Here is a 14,489-nt window from a genome sequence, read left to right on the forward strand (position 1 = left end):
GTTGGTACTAGATTATATTCTTAGTTTATAATATGAAACCCCTTGGGCTAAAGGTAAAAGAGAAGCATTGATAAGAGGGGGAAAAAATCTACCCTGTTTCTTATATAGTCTTAGCATAGGCCCCCAAAATGAACCTTCTCCTTGTTACCTTGACAATTGGATGCAGTATTTTACACCAGCATAATTTTCACATTTGTTCTAAAATTGATTGTAAATGCCGTGGTTTTTTTTATTAGATTATTGTGCTGAAGATTAACAAATGACTTGCTGAAATCTAGGCCCCATTACCTCCACCTGTTCTGCTGTCATCTATTATGCTTTTCAACCACCGCCATCCCCCCCCTTTCCAAAAGCAATCAGATTTGTCTGAGAAGATTTATCCCTTAGAAACCTCTTTTGAAAGCCACTTCATTTGCCACACTTCCCTCCTTGTATATTATCTCCTGATTCTGTTTTTTTTTCTGGAAAAAGAAAACACAGCCATAACCAGAGCTGTGAGGGCTTTAGAAAAACAACCCTGAAAGGGGCCCCTTTACCACGGGGAAGGGAAGATTTGTTCTAACTGAAGATGTTATCAAACTACAAAAATTCATTATCTGCTCTGAAAGCCCCTGAAAGGCCAGTTCTCCCAGAAAGCATTGCTCTTTACATAAGTGCTCCACGCTTCCACTTTATCACCACTAACATTTGGCTTGTGAAACACAGCTGAATGGATTATACTAATCTGGGTTTGTTGGGAATAAGAAAATCACATTCTTAGAAATCTACGTATTTTATGTCTCCATTGAGGGCACTTCATTTGAAGGACATATTTATGTTGTCAGGAAAATGTCTTAATTGAGCGTGTTGACAAGGACCAAGAATGCATAGTATGTTTCTTGGTCTTGTATCTTAAACAAACTAGCCATTAATTTCACAGTCTTCTATTTCACCAAAGGAATTAGGTTGTTGCAATATCAACGATCCACTTTCATTAAAGAGGACTTCTTAAAAGCCTTATGTTTCAAGTACAGGTACATGCTAGTAGGGAGCATGGAGCTAGACAAAAAGCCATTTGCTAGGTTTGGACCATGTTGGGCTTGGGAAAGAAAGATTAGGGAATTCTTCTTATGGTCACTGACTTAAAATGTGCAGTGAAATATGAAAATGAAGAAAGAGAGAGTTAAGAAAATGCCCAAGGACCTTGGCTGAATATCAAATGGCTGTTTGACCTGATTCATCACATAATTTACATTCTTGGCTGAATACCAAATGGCTGTTTGACCTTATTCATCACGTAATTTACATCATCTTTTGCAATTTTTGTAGTAGATGGTGTTTGAGCTAAGTTTTGAACATCAAGGATTCCAAAAGGAAGAAGGGAGGCAGATGAGTATTCCAGGCATAAGCAGATGGCTAGTATGAAGATATGAAGACAAGAGATGTAATGTCATGTGCCTGGAAAAGCAAATAAACCAGTATGGCCACATTGCAGAGTGTGAAGAGTGGCATAATTTTTTCTAAAGTATTAAATGACAACTTAAAACTGTGGTTAAAATCTGCTGAGAGATTAGTAACTGTTAGTAAACAGTCAAGAAGTATTTGTTAAGCACCTACTATGTGCCAGGTTAGGGTAGACAGGTATTCAAGGAGGGACAAGAGACTCTCCAAGAGACAAGAGACAAGTACCTTTGGTGTGAGGGCTTGCCAAGCCTTTTTCAGGGCTACTCATCCACCTTTGGTGTCTACTTGGCACTCAACTATCACATGTGCCTCCAAGAAGTTGTAGTATGCACAGTGCCCACACCCCAGTAAACTGTCCACGGATGGATTAAACCAGGTTGAGGGTAACAGACCACAAACTCATTGGTGAGCTAGGGGGCTGTCTACCCCAAGCCTGTAAAGACTTGCCCCAATGGAACAGACAGATGAGAACAATTTGTTCCAGTGGCCATGAAGGCAGCTGAAGTTGGCGCTGTGGAGCACTTAGGAGCTTGGTCAGACATCAAAGATGCCAAGGTCATCCACTATATCTTGGACCATTGCCAGTCATCTTGACTTTCGTCTTGCTACTGGACTTCAATGTCTCAGGAATAAAGAATGAAGTTACAACTGTGCGACTCTGCCTCACTTAAATCCAATTCACCCACTAGTCAAGACATCACCCTGGGATGTCATTGGTCCTCTTCAAAAGGAAGGACAAACAACAGGTAGGTAATCTCATGGAGCTCACAGTCTAATGAGAGAGACAAAAAACGAACCACTATGCAAAAACAAGATATACACAGGATAAATTAGAGCCAATCTCAGAGAGAAGGACTCAGATTAAGGAAGACTGGAAAAGAAAGGAAGGGCCAAGGTCTATAGAAATTTACACGGAAATGTTTATATTTTATCTTATAGACAATAAAGAGCCACTGGAGTTTACTGAACAGGGGTGATATACCCTGTTTTGCACCACTGTCATAGCTTTTTGATTTGATTACCCTGAGATAAGCCTCACTTTTAGGCGAGGCCAAAGGAGGGAAGGTCATTACAGTATTTAAGGGGGATTGTGGATTTAAGGAAGGCTTCTTAAATATGTGGCATTTGAACTGGACCTACTTCAGTTTACCCAGGGGAGTGTACAACCCTAGCCCAGGGATCAAGGAAAGAGAAATAAGGGAGAAGGAAGAGAAAGAGCTGAACTGACTCACCTGTCCTTTGCACTCATCTCCCTGCTCACATCTTAGCCGGTTGGCAAGGAAGTAGGTAGTAAACACTTGATTTGACTCTGTTTGCTTCATATTCATATTGAGAAACTGCAGAGAATAGAAACAACATCTCTCACATATACACATATATACTCCCCACTTACATACTTACTACTCCTCCCCACTTACACAGCTGAACTATTACAATAGGCACCTTTGTAATTTTACGTTCTTCATAATTTGGCCCGTTCCTATATTTTCAGTCTGCATTACTCTCCTTGTATTCACACACATCACTCCATCTTCTGTCTCCATGCCTTTCACTGGCTGTCCTACCCCATTGGGAATGCACTCAGTCCTCAACACTCTTTCTTGAAAATCCTGACTCCAAGTCTAGTGCTCTCTCCAGCATACCACATTGTCTTTCAAAGAATGGGAACAAGACTTTCAGAGGATAAGAAGGCATTAATAGATTGTGCTCTACCTTGATGAGAAAGTACCCATATTGATTAGATCATGAATCCAATGAAATATTTACATAAATCTAGTTTTTATTTTTCTATTATAGGAAAAATACTTTATTATTTATTATTCATTAATATTGTTTGAATCTAGCTTTATCTGGCTAGAAATTGTACAACCCAAAGTTTACCACAGAGTTCAGGCTGACCTCAGAAATTGTATAGGAAAGTTGGAGATGGCTATAAGGAATGCTTAGACCCCACCCAGAGCTTGTTTTGGGTTTACTCAAGTCTTGTATTGGGCATAACCAAAACTTGTGCTTTGTCTTTGCTCCAATTTTATTGAATATTTATGCTTACCTGCTGATACATATATCAAGAAAACTATCTTCTTGTGCTGGTACTCTTGCTTGAACTCTACACGATGTATAAATACATATGTATACATACACAAAAAAATCAAAAGGAGGGAGCTACACTTTTTCTCAATTCTTTCCTTTTGCTGAACCAACAATAAAATTCTTTCTAAATTTTTTTGTTTGGAAGTTTGTTCTCAACCAGCACTCTTTTTTCATTTGGAGAAGAGTGTTGGGAAAGAAAGAGAAAGGGCTAAAATCAGTAGGAAAGGAAGGAAGGAAGGAAAGAGGGGGGAGAGAGAGAAAAGAAGGAAGGAAGATGAAAGTAAAGAGTCATTGAAGAATTATTTTTAAAGCACAGAAAATAACAGAAGGAAACATGGGCAAGCAAGATGTATTTTAAAGTTACATTTTGACATTCTCCAATAGATAAGCCATCAAAGGATATGAACAAATAGTTCTCAAAAGAAGAATTGTAAACTATTTATCATATTTAAAATGTTCCAAATCATTAATAATAAGAGAAATGTAAATCAAAATAAGCCTAAGTTCTCACTTCACAGACAGCAAACTGTCAAAGATGATGAAAGATGAGAAGTCAAATATTTGGAGGGATTGTGTAAAGACAGGAACATTAATGTGTTGTTGATAGAACTGTGAATTAGTATAACCATTCTGGAAGGCAATTTAGAATTGTGTAACTTAAGTGACTAAAATGCACATGGTCTTTGATCTAGAAGTTCCATTACTAGGCTTATACCCCAAGGAGGCCATAAAAAAAAAGAAAAGCAAAAAGGAAGTGTTTGTGTACACCAAAATATTTATATCAGCACTTTGGGGAGGCAGCAAAGAAAATAAATATCCATTGATTTGGTAATAGCTAAACAAATTGTGGTATATTAATATAATGCAATATTACTGTCCCATAAGAATTGGCAAATGTGGCTTCCAGCCCCAGCAGGCAGCGGACTAGAGCAACGGGGCCCAAGGGAACCAGCGCCAGCACGTGAACCTCAGCGCAGTGGCCATGAAAGTCAGCATGAGGATCCGCAGCAAAGGCCCAGTGAGCTGAAGAATTTCTCAGCAAAGATATGTTGCCTAATTTCAAATAAAAAGGAAGCAAAATATACTCAGTCATTGGGGTATATTTCTCCTGTCCCAAGTCCAGAATCAACATAAACGGGAAGAAATACTTCACCTCACCCTAGCTGTGATGGAAGCTCACTCAAGACTCCAGATCCAGTATGTATGAGCAAAGGCAAATTATTAGTTGAAAAAGCTATCAAGGAACATGAATGCATCCCTTCAAATAGTATCCTGTCAAATGCTTTATCCTGGGGAGTGAAAATTCCTCATATTGATGATATTAAATACCATATTGAAGAGAAAAAGAATTGTATCTGATTGAGAAATAACAAGCACATCAGTAAAAGAGGTGAGAAAACAATTAGATATTCAGAAAACAAAACCAGGAAGGCTCAAAAAGCCATTTGTAAAGGTGGAAGATTTAAGCCACCATTACAGACTGTTTTACTTTCAGCTGTCCAATATACCTTTTATAAACTATTCCGTTCCTAAGCCCTGTAGTCCTTTGGATTTGGATAAAACGTCTAGTTTGCAGAAACAAACACAAGCAGGCTGAGAAGCCAATGAAGGGCACTGCCCACCCGCACAGCCCAGCCCAGCACTGTGAGTGCGGCTCCTAGAGACACGAGGCACTGCAGACCCACCTTTTAAGTGAACAACACAGCAATCTTGCACAAAGTACTCAATGTCAAGTTGCTGATAATATCATATCCAAGTTGGTATATGACTTTGTAGAATACAAAAGCGTATAAGAAGAGTATAATGCAGTATCAGATTTTTTGCCCCATCATTGGAAATACTTTTAAAAGGAATGAACCTGAAAAAACAATTAGAATTACACCGTGTTTCCTGAATGACTCTCAAGGAAATGGTATCAAACAGGTGATAAAAGAGAATTTCCAGTATCAAGAAAGCAAGGATCCTTCACAGAAGGTTGCCTTCAGTTCAGAGCCCATAGACTCATTTGCTTCATGCAGTCCATGTCCTTACAACTCAACAAGCAAACTCAGAGAACATTTGGATTGTGGAAAATCTTATATAATAAATCCAGTGAAGAAGGACATTAAGATGGATTTGGTACAACTACCTCTGAATAAAGATATGCAGGGATATACTTTTGAAGTTCCTGACCATAAAGGAACTATAAATGAAAAAGACCTATAAGAACTAAAAATAGAATGCTGCCCATATATCCTAGAGACATTTATGCACGTTTCTGATTTTGACAAAATAAACAAAAATGTGTCTCAGTTAAAAGGAAAAGTCAGATAGTACGTTTTTCCAGATAGTTCCTCACATGGTAATGGTTCTAGACTTAGAGTCATTAGCAGTTTCCCAGAACAAGTACTAGTCAAGCCAAGATAATATCCCATAGGCATCCTGGTGAAGAACCCAAAGAAACAGATGTGGAAAGTACAGATATTTTGCCTTCAGGGAAGCTGCATGGAAAAGAGTAGTATTAGGAAGAAACAAAAAAAAAAAGGAAGTCAGAAGAAAGTCGAATTGCATTTCAAGAACAAAACAGAATTTCCTGCTACAAAAGAAGACAGTGTGTATACTTCACTAATACAGTCTCTAGTGGAATTATTTCAAACCAATGAAGACAGTTCTGAGTTTCTGGGTTTTACAAGCTATTCTGAAAACCACAGTTCACATGACTGTCAGAGGTTTGGGAAGAGGAAAGTAGGAATAGTTTGTTTTCCATGTTTCTCTCGTCTTTGTCTTCGACCTCCACATTTACTGGGCTTTAGAAGAGTTTTTTGTTTTTGTTTTTAATTTGCATTTTTCACAAAGGGCAAGGATTGTATTCCTGAAAATATATATATGTAAAAATTCTTGTTTTATTGTGTGTCATCTGTACATTTTAATAACCAAATGTAAATATTGAGAATAAAGGTGATTATTAGTATTGGCAAATGTGAATGAAAAGTATGGAAAGATTTACAGGAAATTATGCAAAGTGAAGTAGAGCCATGAAAATAATACATACAATGTCCACAAGAATATAAAGAACAACAACCATAAAACAATAAAAAGTGAATGCTGCAAAATTACAAAGAACAAGATATGAGAAGACATTTCTCACTATTCCTTTTCAGAGGTAGGAGCAGAGTGGTCCTCTGCTTCCTCATTTTCTTTTCCTTTAATTTTTTGTTATAAGGGATGGCTCTTTTGGAAGAAGAGGGGACGGGCATAGGGTCAAATCTAAATGGTAAAAAAAAAAAAACTATAGTAATAAATCTATTTTTAAAAAAAGTTACAGGTTAAATTTATCATATACTTAGAAAAACAAGCTCTATGTAATGGTAATTTGTAGTTTTATGTACATTATCTTTTTCTGCGCTACTTTTATATATGGAAATGCTCATTTTACTTCATGTTTGTTAAGTTTAGAATTTTAAAAATAAATTTTTTTTTAATAAAACAACAACCCTCCACCATGCCTGGATCACACTCTCTCCTTATCTCTTGCCTGTTGGAATTCTTTTTTTTTTCTTCAAGACCCAACTCCTTGTCCATAAATCCTTTTCTAATCTCTCCAGATGAAAACCATACATTTGTCCTCATATTTCTTGTATGGCATGCTGTGGAGATCCCTTCATTGTCTTTGCTGATCCTACCTTCCGTCATGTTATGTGTGTGTATTTCATGTCTTCTACCCTACCCCCCATAAGATTATAGATCAGGAATTGCGCTGTTTTCCATCTTTGTGTCTCCAGGCTAGCACAATGCCATACAAACTTAATAAATATTTACTGATTTGACTTGAACTGAATTATTCTCTGGTCCCTGTCCATGGACCTCCTTCTATAGTTATTTTTTTATAACTGTGCTCAAAAAACCAACTACTGGAACTTCACTGTCATCATTCCTCTTGAAGTAGCTAACAAAAGTATCCTTCTATCCCCATAGCTCTAATTAATTCAGAAAAGTGATTAGTGTCCATTTGAAATTGTCATTTATATAAATGGTGAATTTCTCAATTCTGAACATAGTAAATTGAGCTATAAAGACTTGGTTTCAAAATGTTGTCAGAAACATTATAAAAAATCAATTTGACAGGTTTACAAATATCCTTAGAAATGAAATAAATGTGCATGATTTTTCCTAGCATCGGGTCTTCTAGACTGGGCGTCTAGGTTTCAAGTTGCTCTCAGTTTTGGGTGGTGAACGTCCTTATCAGTAATAGCTTGCTCTATGCTGACTAGCATTACTGTGGCATTCACTGAGTCAGAGATTTGCCAGCAGCTGTTTGATTCCTGTTTCTAGAGCAAGTTTAACCCCAAATGATCAGTGCTGCTAGAAGTTAATGCCTATAAAACCTGAATGCCATTGCTACAGATTCCAGGCCAAAGTTTTACTCTCAACTTCCAAACATTCTACAAGGTACAGTAAGTTATATATACCTAAGTGTTTTAAAATAGATTGTCTTTTGGACTGTTCCTAATTAATATGAGAGACTTAGATTCCCATGGGTATTAGATATTCCCATTTCTCATTTCAAATCTTCAACCAGGCATGTAGGCAAAATCAGTACATCAGTAAGAAACCTAAGGATACCTTTAAATTCATCCCCCTGAACTCAGACAGTAGGTCAGGGCAGATGGGTTTGACTCATCATTAGGGAGCCAATCACCTCACTCACCTATTAGCTTGGAAAAGGCATCCAGGTGATACAGTGTCCATAGTACTTGGAGTCAAGAATACCTGAGTTCAAATTCTGCCTCAGACTAGCTGACCAAGTTATTCAACCTCTCAGTCTCAATTTCCTTATCCAAATGGATACAATAATAGTGCCTACTTCACAGGGTTTTTGTGGGGAGAAAAAGATATTTGTAAACTGTTTTGCATGTCTTAAAACACTATATAAATACTAGCTATTCTTAAATGGATAGGATCTCATAGCATGAAACATCTACTGTATAGATCTCATTTAATTCGGCTATAAAATGAGGGGATTGAACTAGATGGCTTCTGAGGGTCCTTTGCAACTCTGCATTTTACGACCAAAAGGCCTCCAAGCTCCCCTCCAGTCCAAAGTTATGATCATATGACCTTTCTGAGGGAAAAGATTAGAATTTAGAATTAGAATTTACAGGGTCTGAGGGCGGTTTCTAGGTCAAAATAATACCATGGTGGATAAACTTAACTGCATGTTCCTCCCTGAGACCCAGCTCTCAAAACTATGACCCATTATCAACTTTCCCCCACCCCTTAGGATTTAGAAATACAGCCAGTTAATGTGGGCAGCTAGGTGGCGCAGTGGATAGAGCACCGGCCCTGAAGTCAGGAGGACCTGAGTTCAGATCCGACCTCAGACCAAACACTTGACACTTACTAGCTGTGTGACCCTGGGCAAGTCACTTAATCCCAATTGCCTCACCAAAAAAAAAAAAAAAAAAATACAGCCAATTAAACAAGTCTCATCATGTTTTTAAATGACTTCAGAAATTCACCCAGTACTGTGAAGTAGGGCAGCTAGGTGACACAGCGGAGAGAGCAGTGGGCCAGGAGTCAGGAAGACCTAAGTTCAAATCTGGCCTCAGATACTTACTAGCAGTGTGACCCTGGACAAGTAAGTCAGTTAACCCCGTTTGCCTCAGTTTCTTCACCTATAAAACGAGCTAGAGGAGGAAGTGGCAAACCACTCCAGTATTTTTGCCAAGAAAACCCCAAACAGGGTCACAAAGAGTTGGATACAACTGAACACCAACTGTGAAGTCACTTCAAACAAAAATATCCCTCTCCTCAAAAAGAGCTGAGCCCAGACAGGGAGGACGTGATCAAATACAAGGTTTTAATCTAATGAATAGCTAGGATTAGGATCTGGGTCTCATGACTTCCAGCCTAATACTCTTCATTTTTAAGTGCTTTCAGAAAGGAACTTTCTGGGGCCAGCTGGCAGATGTCTTCTATGTGCCAGAGCATATTTAGAGAACGGGACTGCCGGACAAGAAAATACAGCTGCCTGAGAGAGGGAAGCCGGTAGCCCCAGGCTAGACCAGGCAACCTGATGAGCTTCTGGATCTGAGCTATGAAGAGCCCAGAGGGATTTTTCAGAGAAACTTGAGTTCTGAGAAAGAAAACGGAGGAGGTTGCTCTGTCACGGAGAGAGGCTTGAATGACACTACAGTAGGGGTTCTCAACCTTTTTAATGTCATGGATTCCTTTGTCAGTGTGGGGAAGTTTATGGATCTTACCTCAGGAAAAAACAGTCTCAAATAAAATACATAGGAATACAAAGGAAACTAATTTTATTTTTTAAAAAACCCATTTTTTTTAAAGGAAGAAAAAATGTTTATGGACCTGTTCTAAAGTGTGCTACACACTAATAGAAAGTAGAAGAGAAAGTGACCAGTGTGCAGGAGCAAGGAACCGTGAAAATGAGAATCCCCCAACAGAGAAATCAACCCCAGAGAGGAAAATCATTCAGTGCTGGGCATCGCATGGAGGCTTTGACAGAAGATTGTTGGTGTTCTTGACAAAGGTTTGGGTCAAAACAGAATAGAGCAAGCTTCTTAATCCATGTGAGATCTAAAGTGTGGATCAGCCTAATAGTCAATGTGGTCCATCATGAAACTCCGGGCTAGAAATATCTTATGAGTTCCTATTGCTGTCAAAGGTTTGGTCAGCTTGATCAGCCACGCAGGGGGGTGTCCTGTGTTTGTGTTTCTGTGGGAAAGTGGGCTCAGACAGCGCTACCAATCATAACTCATAGCTCTACCAAAGGTAGGTACTACTAATGGTACGTTAGGAAGACCACTGATAATGGAGGTACAGTGCTTGACATATGTTGTTGTTCAGTCTTTTTCCAGTTGTGTCCAACTCTTCATGAGCCCGTTTTTAGGGTTTTCTTGGCAAAGATACTGGAATGGTTTGCCATTTCCTTCTCCAACTCATTTTATAGATGAGGAAACTGAGGCAAACAGGGTGAAGTGACTTGTGCAAGATCACACACCTAGTAAGTATCTGAGGTAAGATTTGAACTCATAAAAAGGAGTCTTCCTGATTCTAAGCCCAGTGCTCTATTTTCTGAGTCAAAGGACTTGAGTTCAAATCCCATCATTATTATTTACTACCTGCAGGATCCTGGGCCAATCACTTATCTTCCCTCATGTTTGGTGTTCTCAACTGTAAAATGAGGGGATTGGTTTAAATAACCTCTGAAAACACTTCCAGTTCCACATTTAGGAGTCCAGGATTCCCTAATTCACTGACCTCTGGGAGCAATGGAGCAGGGACGAGAAGTTACCTAGAAAAACACCAATGGGGGCAGCTAAGTGGCACAGTGGATAGCGGCCCTGAAGTCAGGAGGACCTGAGTTCAAATCCGACCTCAGACCAAACACTTGACACTTACTAGCTGTGTGACCCTGGATAAGTCACTTAACCCCAATTGCCTAAAAAAAAAAAAAAAAACCCACCAATGTCTAAAAAGTTGACCAGCAGGCGGTGCTGCTTGCTACATATATAAAGTCTCTTTCAGAAGCTTTTCTTATCCCTGTAGCAGTAAGCACAGCAGAGGACCTCAGCTTCTAATCTGAGCAAAGACAAGAAGGAATAGACAGAAGACAGTAAAAGAAAAGTTAGGAGGAGTATATTGGAAGAGCATGAGTGGCATAGCAAGTGAAAAACCTAATTAGTAATTTCCCAGGAGCAGAGCCCAGGTTGATTCTGCCCCTTCAGCATAATGCATTGCCATTTCAACCTGAAGTTGATTGCAGGGACTGGGGAAGACCCCAGGCAGTAAAGGGTCACCGATATAGTAGTAGATGAGACCTTAGAAACCATCTGGCCCAACTCCCTCATTTTACAGATGAGTTAGCTAAGGTCGAGTGAGGTTAGGTGATTTACCCAAGGTCACATAGGTGTAAGTGGCAGAGCAAGGATTTGAACTCAGGTTCCTTGGCTCCAAGTTTGGAGTTCTTTACACTATAGTCCAATGCCTCCCTAAATATCTAGGGCTCTCCAGGGAGCTGAGAGGTGTTGACCTGAGCCTAGGAATAAAGGAATGAGCAAGGACTGAAGCGGGGGAAGGGGGACAAGGAGCAAGGAGAAAGGGATCTTTAATATTTCAAACCTATCCCAAGCTCACTAAGTATATGAGACTCTACCTTAATTGTACTCATCTACCCCCACCACCCTCATACTGCAGTAAAGACCATCTATACACTTAAATTGACTGTGGGTACTGACTGGATTATGGATAGAAGGAGGTAGGAGGCACCACCGGAAAAGAATAAATAGGTCAAAACTGAAAATACATCAATATGGCTTCTAGAGGAGAAACCTTACCCCTTGTCCATAGTAGGAAGAAAGAAGGAAACAACCATTTGTTAAGCACTATCTATATGCCAGGCTCTCATTTAATCCCCACAATCCTATGAGGTAGATATTATTATTGTCCCCATTTTTTCATTTGAGGAAACTGAGGCATACAGATTTGCCCAGGGTCAGATTTGAACTCAGGTGCTTCTGACTCCAGCCCAGTGCATTATCATCTAGCAGTTGTAGTAGCAGAAAGTTACTCAAAACTAGAAAGGTTGGGAGAGTCTTCTGCTTGGAGATTTTCCCAAGAGAACACTTCAAGCCAAGCTAAATCAAGTACTCATCTTTGTGTAAAGTGTGTGTGTTTCCATGTAGGTTATATTTGTCCATGTGGTTTCAATACCATGTGGTATCAATGCAGGAAGCATTGATAGATGTGATATGAAGTCTGGAAGGCCTCTGAGGAAAAAAGAACTCATATCACCTCCAGCATGCTAGCCAGTGAGGGAGGGAGGGAGGGAGCAGTGAACAGCCCTAGGAGTGTGCTGGTTCTGGGTGCTCCTTCCTCCAGCCTCTGAAAGGGGTACTAGACTTGAACCACATTTACACGTCCCCTAAATATTTCTGGTCTAGGGCATGATTTTGGTTCAAAACAAAAAGCAACTTCTCTGGTCACTAGCCGTTAGCTTATACTGGCCAATCTGACTCTTTCCCACCAGATGCCGATTACACAAAAGACCATCATAAATAGTGAATAGCATATAAGCCCGTTTCTCTAAACAATACAGCAAATAGAAATCAGAGAAGTTGTACAGAGTAGAAAATACCAGAAGATACGCAGAGCAAATGAGCTCTTTGCTAGGAGTGAGTTAAGAGTCCGTCTCAAACCAAGAGACACTCCAACCTCACCCAAGAGGAAATTCTATGGAGTCTCTAAGGAGGTAAACTGGAAATTGAGGACAGATTGAGAAGCCAACTTCCCCTTTATGCCTGTAGTTTCTCTTTCTATGCATCTGTTCGGAGTGAATCCAAAAGACTGTCTGGAGTCCTTCCTATCCTCCTGAAGGAAAAATGCCTCTTCTCTCCAAAGTTCTCTCACCAACTCTATCCTCACACAGGATAGCAGCCGTGGATCAACATTTTCTCCCCCAGTCTAGAGACATGCAAGGGTCTAGTTGGAGAACTAGGTTACATCTGTTATAATCCTGGTCTTGTTTCCAAAACTGAGACACTCTGAAGGAGCCTGGTCGAATATCTTAATAACCTCCTAACTGACCTCTTTACTTCAAGTCTCTCCTCCCTCCAGGTCATCCTCGGTACTGCAAGATGCCAAAATAATCTTTCTAAGGCCCAGGTCTCACCATGTCATAACCCTGTTCAAAAAATATTCAGCAGCTCCTTTCAAGTCTACACTTCTCAGCCTGGCATTGAAAGTCCTCCACAACTGGACTCCAACCTACATTTCCAAATGTATTCCACATTTCTTCCCTTTGTACACTTTATCTTCCAGCCACACTGGGCTACTAAGTCTCCCCTATAATCACCACCTGCCACTGTATATTTGCAAAAGCCATACCCCATACCTGGAATATACTGTCTTCACTTCTACTTCTCTAAACCTTTGGATCCTTCAAGGCTCAGCTCAGGGGCCACCTCCCTATGCAGTTTTCCCTGATCCCCTAAGTGTTCGTACTCTTCCCTTCTCAAATTACTTTCTAGTTATTTAGATGTGCACGTCTCTCTCAATGAAATGCCAGTCCCTCTGCGTCAGCCAGTATGTAATGTTGGTCTCCATATCTCTAGAGCCTACCATAGTGCTTTTGCATATTGTAGGTCCTTAATACTGTTCCTTGAATTAAATTGAATTTAAGTATGATTACAATGTTGTAATTGTTGGTGACAGCAACAAGGAAGAGAAAGTCACAGAACTTACCTTGAGGTCTCCCCCATTGCTTCCAAATGTGCAATAGCAATCACTATTCTCCAGCAGAAAATTAATGAGGTTTTTTGAGAGTGGGAACAAAGAAAGGAGATGAGAACAAAATAAATACACAGTAGAATGACTTGGAGACACAAGCCCAAACTGTTTTTATGTCCAAACTGTTAGAGATTTGTCATTAAAAATAAATATCAGACTTAAGAAATGCTTGGAAAATAGTATCAGTAAAAGAAATAGAGGTTTGACGTGTTCTACTCTGCCTACAGGAACCATCTGGAGCAGACAATTTTCTACCAACCCGTAAGATTAGATAAAACCGTGGTACCTTGAAATGATAGTCAGTGACTATGACTTGGTCTGCATTAAAAAAAAAAGGCTTTCTTTAAATTTTCTTCCAATTTCCCTTTACTCCTTTCTCTCGTAGTCTGAGATACAGTTTCTTTTCTTCCTTCATGATTGTTTTCCATTTGACTGGTTGGAAGAAGTAGAAATGTGAAGAAGAAAAGCCCAACTGTGCCCCAGTGATGACAGATCTGTTCCCTGATGATCACTTGCTATCCAACTTTTAATTTAGGAATTTGAGTTGGGCTGTACTCAGTGTGGGTCTTTTGTTGTTGTATTTGTGTTTTTTTTTTCCTTTAAAACACACTACCTTAAATTTGTGTGTGTGTGTGTGTGTGTGTGTGTGTGTGTGTGTGTGTGTGTGT

The 14,489-nt window shown here is 39.6% G+C and overlaps 1 pseudogene; it reads left to right on the top strand.

Moving 5' to 3' along the window:
• The first annotated feature begins 4,528 nt into the window (after positions 1-4,528).
• On the top strand, positions 4,529-6,326 carry LOC114022894 (annotated as a pseudogene).
• The last annotated feature ends 8,163 nt before the right edge of the window (positions 6,327-14,489 follow it).

The sequence above is a fragment of the Vombatus ursinus genome, unplaced genomic scaffold (assembly GCF_900497805.2).
Source record: "Vombatus ursinus unplaced genomic scaffold, bare-nosed wombat genome assembly UNPS02014814.1, whole genome shotgun sequence".
In the NCBI taxonomy this organism is placed as follows: domain Eukaryota; kingdom Metazoa; phylum Chordata; class Mammalia; order Diprotodontia; family Vombatidae; genus Vombatus; species Vombatus ursinus.